The following is an 8,718-nucleotide window of genomic DNA, read 5'->3' as shown; positions in this document are numbered from 1 at the left end:
GCGGAAGCCCAGCCCCTGTTAGGGAGGGTTTAGGGTAGGGGGCGGGGTGAGATGTGGTGGGAGGAGTCACAGTTTCTCAGGGATGCTGGGAGAGCTGGGAGGAGCCCAAGGCACTGTGTGCTGCTGAGAGCTGGCCCTAGCGTCTGCTTTGATGTGTGAATAGTAACTTCCATTAGTCGTTTGTCCCGGGTTTGAAACCTTACATCAACACTGCAATGACAATGTCCTTTCAACCTGTCATCTGACTTCCTGTATGTGTGTGGAGGGACTAAGAGTCAGAGAAGCTCCTGACTGCTAGGGCCCTCAACTCAGTCCAATCTCCACTGTTGCCGCACCTACTTAAATTGCTGTCCTTCCATCTGTCCGTAATTTTTGATTCTATGGCCTTCATGGTCTCACATGTAACTTTTGCAGTTGGACTGGACCTCGAGACTCAGCTCAAGCCTCTGACTCCCTTTATTCTTGATTCTGCAGAGACACCTGGAGATCCCAACTGGATTGTATGTCTGATCCCTCTCTGCCACCCTAACACACAGCCCAGAGATCCCCTTTGTGTCTCTATCAGCTTTCTACTGCTGAACTCTGTTGCAGCCTATAATGTCCACCCCCAATGCACACAGACACACAGTCTCTTTCTCTGTCTCTGTGTGTGTGTGTCTCTGTCTCCGTCTCTTACTCTCTCAGCCCAGAAGGGGAGGTACCGATATAGATATACTTACTATGTGTTTTGCAATGTGTAATTCAAGAGTTAACATTAGTTAAGACTGGGATGAAGGTACCTGAATTTGCCTCAAACAGCTAATGTTATGGTATCTTTGATAAGGGCTTTATGGAGTCCTATTAGGGAAAACTACTTCTCTGAGCTGCCTGGAGACCTAACATTCTAAGGTACCCAAGCATTCTGAGGGGCAGAAGGTGATTTCACCTTAAGGCATGTAAAGAGATAGGAGCCATAATTATCCTTTTAATGAGATAGTGTCCTCAGAATCCTCTTAGTACAGTCCCAAGATGTTACCACACAGCTTCCTAAATCTTCCTGATTCTCTGAATGGCTCAGAAAACTCTACATTCCACTTTCTATCTCCTTCCTAACCATGCTATACCTAATAATTTGAGTTTCACACTGTAAAGCTTCCCTCTCTACCATGTGGCTGCATCCATCATGTGTCTGAGCCCATGTCTAACTTAAATGGTATGGCTCTCTCTTCCTCTTCTACGTATCCTCTGGTCACCTGCCAGGACTTACAGCTAGCTGCCCTGGGGTTTGTTTTTCTATCTGAACTCTAATAAAATTGTACCCTAGCTTCTGTTTGAGTCCATTTTGTTTTCTTTTTAATAAAAGAGACTACGAACCCCAGGAGAGAACTCAGATTCCCCGTACAGCACTATATCAAGGGAAATCAGGACGACTTAGTAAATTTCTGGCAAACTGCTGAGTTTGTGAATTTTCCGATATTCAGTGAATTCTGACTTGGGAAGATGCAGATGTGTTGTCTATGCTTCTGACATAGCATCCTCATGACATTCACTTGGGTCTCCTAAAGCATATGCCTGCGTGGTACATCCTACATGCTTGCCTCTTAGCTAAGTGGTACATAGTTTGCCTGTTCCTAGACATTCTGAAATTCCTTGGAGACTGGATGAAATTTAAAGTAAAATATTAGTGGTGAATAAATTTCAGAAAATATTTAAAATGGCAGACCCATTTGGTCTACACACCAAAATTCTTTTATTCCTTGAAAAAAAAAGAAAGAAAAGAAATGATAGCTTTTAGACTTAGTTCAGATTATCGATTGTGGAGAAGAGTTCAGATTTAGCAGGCCTGAGGGTAACCTGTCCACAGAGGTTGAAGCCCTTGAGAAGACAAATCTACCCGCACTAGCCAATCTACCCGCACTAGCCAATCTACCCGCACAAGCCCTGGAGTGCACAGCGCCTCTTAGTGGTGATGCTTGGCAGTAGCCCTTCCCTCTGAAATGAATGTCCCTCTTAGAAGGAGTTGGACCTTGGTCCAGGAAGAAGCACCCCAGCAGATGCACTACAGACAGCTCAGAAGTAACTGATTTGCACTTTTACATCCTTTCTGGCTTCTGGTTTTTGCCCGTCTTAGCTTACGGTTTCCTATTCTGTATGGAAAAGGCAACCAGCTGAACCTGAGGTTTCATTTCTGAGCTGGTTTCTTTCTGTGGGTTAAAATCCCCTCCTAAACTTCCTCTGGTGCTTCCTGTTTCTCTTCAAGTAAAGGAGAAAAGAAAGGAGAAAGATCTCTTGAGTGAGGAGAAGCGTGTCATCTGTTAACTGTGTGGCTTGAGAATTCTTAGGAGGAAGATGCTCTTGGCATAGAGGTTCCATCGGGGACTTCTAAAAGGGACAGCACGCCATGTTCTGCAGCTTTGCATGCCATGGGGTTGCTCTGAAATGCAATCATCCCACCAGGAAAGTGTGGCGTGAAAGAACAGCCCGCTAATCACTTAGAACGGTCCCTCTGGTCCTCAGTGAGAGGGATCACTGTGCACATCGCTCAGAAGTACTGAGATCGGCAGACCTAGTCCAGCTCACAGGCAGGGAGAGAGTAAAACTTGCAGCTTTTGTGTGCGTTCGTTGATTTGTTGGCTATATTTCATTATGAGCTTTTGTTTCTATCTTTAGCTCCCACTTGTAGATTTCTTTTGCATTAATTTGAAGGAATTATTTATATACTAATTGTCAGGTCCAAAGGAAACTCTAATTCCCAAACTCCAAAAGGCAGCTCAAGGAGCTCAGCCTGAAACTGTGGGAAGGTTCCTGGTGCTTAGCTAAAGGCCAGCATTCCCCAGGAGCTTGTGAAATTGTCATTTCTCTTACCTCTGGCAGAAGGGTCACTTGGCTACCTGTGGTGACTATTAACATATTTGATATTAACATATCAAAGCTCTAGGTTCCCTCAGTGTCGCAAGTGCCTGTTAAACATTTCAAAGTCTGAATAGAGTTTATGTTAGAGGTGGGTTTTCATCTGGGAGGGGGGAAAAGCAAACAAACACCTTGCCTTCTCTCCTCCCCCCTCCCCTAACCTCCCTCCAGCTCACGGGCATCCCTTCCCCTAGCCACCCATTCTCCTTATAACCCTGCTATTCTTGCCTCATGCTCTCCTGCTCTTCTCTCTGCCCCAGCTCCTCTTACTGTTTTTCCCATTCTCTAACCTCTGCTGTTCCCCCCTCACTTGCAGACAGCCCTAGCCATGTCTGGTCTGCTGGCCATATTCAGTTTACTTCTTTCTCTGCTCTGGACTATTCTCTGGCTGTTCTCTCTCTCATATCTACCTTCCCCTTACCATAGAATGGTCAAATGGTCAGTTTTTATGCACTAGCAACACATAAGTTTATTATAGCTTGCAAATATTCCCTCCCAGCCCACTTTTTATTGGAGAATTTGATAGTGGTGTTTGTTAAATGTATAGGTGGTGGATCTAGTCTATTCATTCGTGGCCTCCAAGTTTAAAGTATTTCTTTAAAAGGAACATTAAATAAGTGTGCATGGACATGTTCAATTTTTTGCTATTTTAATGGTTCTCTATGGATTTGTACATATGTCTTTAATCTCTGAGTGGTTCGTTATTGCTTATACATGTGAGTAGTGAACGGGAAGGTTTTAACCTCTCCCCACTATGAAGACCCACCCCTAACATACACTCTATTCTGAGCCGGTGTCTGCTGGCACAATTAGTTGGTGTCTGGCCATAGCTACTAGACATATGGACACCATTTTTTTTAATTCAGTAATTTCATTACTATAAAAATGCCTATAGATGTAAAAGCAGCAGAACATAACAACTTATATGAAAAGGTAGACTTTGTATAGCTTCGTTTGTCCTTTGAACTAATATGGGAGCAAACATTTGAATAATTGTTATGAATATACACTATTAAACGGTACAGATTATTTAAAAGAATGCTCTGCCTGTTTACACACTACTTAGGAAAAAGTATTCACGGTATATCGTTCAATGGAAAAAGCCATATATGTGCATGCACCCACGTCTCAATAGAGGGGGAATCCCATACATTTGTAGGTACAGAGGTGTATGGATGTGACACCAGCTTCCTGGGGAGGCAGAGGCAGAAGAGGGTTGCTGGAACCTAGGAGGACAAGACCAACCTGGGAAACAGGAAGAACCCAGTTCAGAGAGAAACACACAAGTAAAACAACAACATTAAAATGAATTTGAGCCGGGCAGTGGTGGCGCACGCCTTTAATCCCAGAACTTGGGAGGCAGAGGCAGGCAGATTTCTGAGTTCGAGGCCAGCCTGGTCTACCGAGTGAGTTCCAGGACAGGCAGGGCTATACAGAGAAACCCTGTCTCGAAACAAAACAAAACAAAGCAAAGCAAAGCAAAGCAAAGCAAAACAAAACAAAACAAGAATTTGAATGTTGCAAGGCCATCCATCACAGGCTACCGTATGTCTCTCCAAAGATGGGGAACTACAGTGGAAGAGTCAGCACTGAACATTTTCATTTCTGACATGTACCTTTACCATCTTTATAACTCATCAGAAATACTACTTTCATTAATTTGATTGAGAGCTTGGTGCTGAGAGACCTGTACTTGAAATAAGGCAAATCAAGGAAGAAATCGAGCCAGGCATAATGACATTCCTGTAATCTTTGCACTCAGAAACTAAAATAGGAGAACTGTAAGCCAGAGACCCACCTAAGCCAGTATCGCAAAAAGAAAAAAACAAAGAAGTTACCCTACTGGCTGGTTCATTTTGAGAAGAGCAGAGAAGTCTCTCAGTCTAGGGGAGGGAGAAGGAGCTCAATGCTCACGCTTTCCCTCCCGCAAGGCTGAAGGGACTAGAAAGGTGGGCAGGTTTGAACAGGAATAGATGTGCTTGCTGTCTGAGTAGATCTAGAAGCAGTCGACAGGCATCTCAGAAAGGCTGATTTTAGCATATGTTGCACATTTCAAATCAGTAGAACTGTCCAAAAATTGAAGCATCTGTCACATGGATTTTTGAGGTTTTCCGTTGCTAGAAATATCAATCCGAGGCTAGGTGACCATCTGTCATGTGTGCCGTGGAAGAAGCATCTAAATTTAACTGGAGGTTGAACTAGATAATTTTGCACATCCTTCCAAAGCTAGCATTCTAGGAGTTTGACCCCTGGAAAACTTTACTGATCTGTAAGGCTGTGAATGCAGTGTCTGGGAACTTAGGAAGAGGCTCATCGGCACCAGAGGACTCACTACATGATAGATGGGACAGATTGGAAATCTGTGTTGTATTGTATTTCCACACTATGTCGCTTTCATCAACATGTATTACTGTTGCAATAAAGCTCATTAAGAATAAACATTTCTATAATGTTTTTATTTTCACATCAGAGACTTTTCTATAAAGAATGGTCTCCTAACACCCTTGATGCCAAGCACAGGTACATAAAGTCGTAAAGATGGCTTTGTAACCATCTTTCTTTCCTTCCTTCCTTCCTTCCTTCCTTCCTTCCTTCCTTCCTTCCTTCCTTCCTTCCTTTGCTGAGAAATCATCTCACTATGCAGCTCTGGATGGCATTTAACTCACCCAGACCCATCTTCCTCTACTCTCCAAATATTGAGATTAAAGGTACTCCATCATGCCCTGCCTAGAATGAAGATATTCTTTTTTCTTCCTTTCTTTCCTTTAAAAACGTCCTTATTTATGAATTTTATGTACATGAGTGCTCTATCTTCATGAACACCAGGAGAGGGCATTAGATTCCATTACAGATGGTTGTGAGCCACATGTGCTGGGAATTGAACTCAGGACCTCTAGAAGAGCAGACATTGCCCTTAACCACTGAGTCATCTCTCCAGACCCAAAAGAAGATATTCTAATGGATAGTTGTGCTCTTCCCTATAGATTTAAGTTTCTTTTTGTTTTGATTTATCTCAGACTTTCCAGATGATGAAATTTCCCTAACAGGCTCTGTCAGCTGGAAGGGAAGCATATCTTCCAGAGAGAGGTGCCACGCAGTGCTGACAACTATGAAACCACCTTGCAGGGGAGGATGGGACCCAGAGGATGATGGGCAGACCACACTCTGACAGGGGCTATTCAGCTCTTCAGACTTCATGGAAGGACTGGAAGACAGACTTGGAGATCTGGGTCACTGCATCTCTGTGTCCCTTCCCTGTGTGGAATACTGCTTTTCACCATGACCTCTTTGTTTAATTGTCCTGTCAGGCTTGGCCTGTGAGGACAGCTGGGCCAAGGCTGTGATCCTAACAACTTCCAAACAAAGTAGGTTTCTTTTTTCTCTTTTCATTTCTTCTCCTTTCCTACCCTTTATCTCATTTTTTTCTGTGGTGTGTGTGTGTGTGTGTGTGTGTGTATGTGTGAGTGTACTGAATGTGGAAATCAGAGATCACTATTAGGTGTCTTCCTTTATCATCCTTCACCACAGTTTTTGAGACAGGGTTTCTTGCTGAACCTAGAGATAACTGATTAAGCCAAAATCCTTAAAAAACGTAAAACATTTATTTATCCTCTTTCTCTGTCTCTCTCTGTCTCTCTCTATCTCTCTGTCTCTCTCTTTCTGTCTCTCTCTCTCTCTGTGTCTCTCTGTCTCTCTTTCTCTCTCTGTGTGTCTCTCTCTGTCTCTGTCTCTCTGTCTCTCTCTCTGTCTCTCTCTCTGTCTCTCTCTCTGTCTCTCTCTCTCTTTCTCTCTCTCTCTCTCTCTCTCTCTCTCTCTCTCTCTCTCTCTCTCTCTCTCTCTCTCTGTGTGTGTTTTAGGGAACAACTAGCAAAGTCCTTCAGGTAGAAGGAACATGTGGATCTATCCAAAGACATTTTAAACATTTAAAAATATTATATGTATGGGTGTTTTGCTAACATGTATGAACTATGCACCTCTTGAATGCATAATGCCTGTAGAGGCCAGAAGGGGGCGTCATCTGATCCCTGGAGTTATGGGTGGTTGTAAGCCTCCATGTGGTGCTGGGAATATAACCTCAGTTCTTTGGAAGAGCGACCAGTGCTCTTAACCACTGAGCCATCTCTTCATCCTCCTACAAAGAAAAATTAGAAATGCTAGAATAGAGAGCATCAGAAACGACAATTCTGTGAGTACATGTGATTTCTGTCTTTAAATAAGAAAACTTTAACATTATAAAAATAAAATGTGTTGCCATAGTAAAGGTTCAAAGGGGAATGGAAGTTTGCTTTGCAAGGTTTTTATACTGTCAGTGAAATAGTGTATCATTTCAAGATAAAGTGTGACAGACAAAAGATGTATACTATAAAATCCCCTACATACTAAAATTAACAAGGCACATCAAGTAAACAAAGAAAGGAAATAAATAGAAGCATAACAAATATTTCTGTAACCTGAAAATAAGAAAGAAATGAGATGGTATATTTAAACTTAACTGTATCAACTGTCATAGTAAAGACAGATGGTCTAAATTTAAAGTCAGCAAACTATGACCTGAGACCAAACCATAGTTATTGTCAGCTTATAGAGTACTTGTGAACTCATAAGGGATTGAACTTATTTATTTATCTATGTGGTACTGGGGGGAGGGGCTTATGGCCTCACATATGCCACCTCCCAGTACTGAACTGCAGCACCACCCTGTAACTTTAATTTTTTTCAAACCCTATTTTCAGTGATGTTTTTTTTAAATGCTTTAACCTCCCTTCTAGCCCACCACCCACCAGACATAGTGGGAAAGAAAGGATACAGGGGAAGTGGACCTGTTCAGAGAGGTTCTTTGGAGCAACTCCCGTCTGTGTTGTCTGGAGATCAGCAGTTCAGTTCACAGGTCAGCAATGGCTGCTCAGTCCACTTGCAAACACCTTATGGATACACCAGCAGTTCAGTTCAGTAGTGTCAGGATAGCAGCAGCAGTGGTACGACCTAGCAGCAATAGTCAGACCTCAACTGAATCTGCACTAGTCAGCAGGAGGGACCAGGGCCGACAGGAATGTCAGGAAAAGTTCTTGGCTGTGCCTCTCTCACCGAAGAGAAGATCATTGAAGATGGAAGATGTGAAACCTGCATGCATGCACAGCTAGGTCCACCAGCAAGCCCCAAGCTCCTCTTATAGTCCTTTGAGTCTTATTTATACTCATTCCAAGCACCATATGTCTTGCCTCAGCACGTGAGTCTGTCTCAGCTAATATCACTCTGCCAATCAGCCAGAGTTAGCAGAAGCGGCAAGAAACTGCAGCACACCACCAGAAGTTTTTTGGTTCATTTCTTTCTATAGAGTCCCGACAAATGCAGCTCAACTGAGCAATGTAAGGTGGACCAATACATGTGTGTCGTTGGTGAAGAATCCTTCCTCACATGTCGTTTCATATGCTTGCTTTAGCAGAACATTCTTTCATCTGTGTCTGGGCAAAACACCTTGAGACACAACTGACTTTCCAAAGAACCCTTAAGTTTCCACTTTTTATTTTTTAAATGATCTTGTAAAGTTTCTCAGACTTATCCTGATGTAATTCTGTAACCCAAGTGGGCATCTAACTCTTGCCTCAGCCTCCTAAGTAGCCAGAATCACAGAGCTGGTAGGCTTTTACTTATTTTTTAAAAAATTAAATTTAAACACACGCACACACACACACACCTAGTTCCCCTGGGACTGGAGTTATCTACTATAGGTCCTGAGAATTAAACCCCAGGTCCAGTGCTTTTAATTGCTGAGTTATCTCTCCAGGTCCTCTTTGGCCCTTTGACCACCTTCCTCTTAACTTTGAGACA

This window comes from Grammomys surdaster, unplaced genomic scaffold, assembly GCF_004785775.1.
Source record: "Grammomys surdaster isolate TR1022 unplaced genomic scaffold, NIH_TR_1.0 66, whole genome shotgun sequence".
NCBI lineage: Eukaryota > Metazoa > Chordata > Mammalia > Rodentia > Muridae > Grammomys > Grammomys surdaster.
This window is presented reverse-complemented; position numbering follows the sequence as displayed.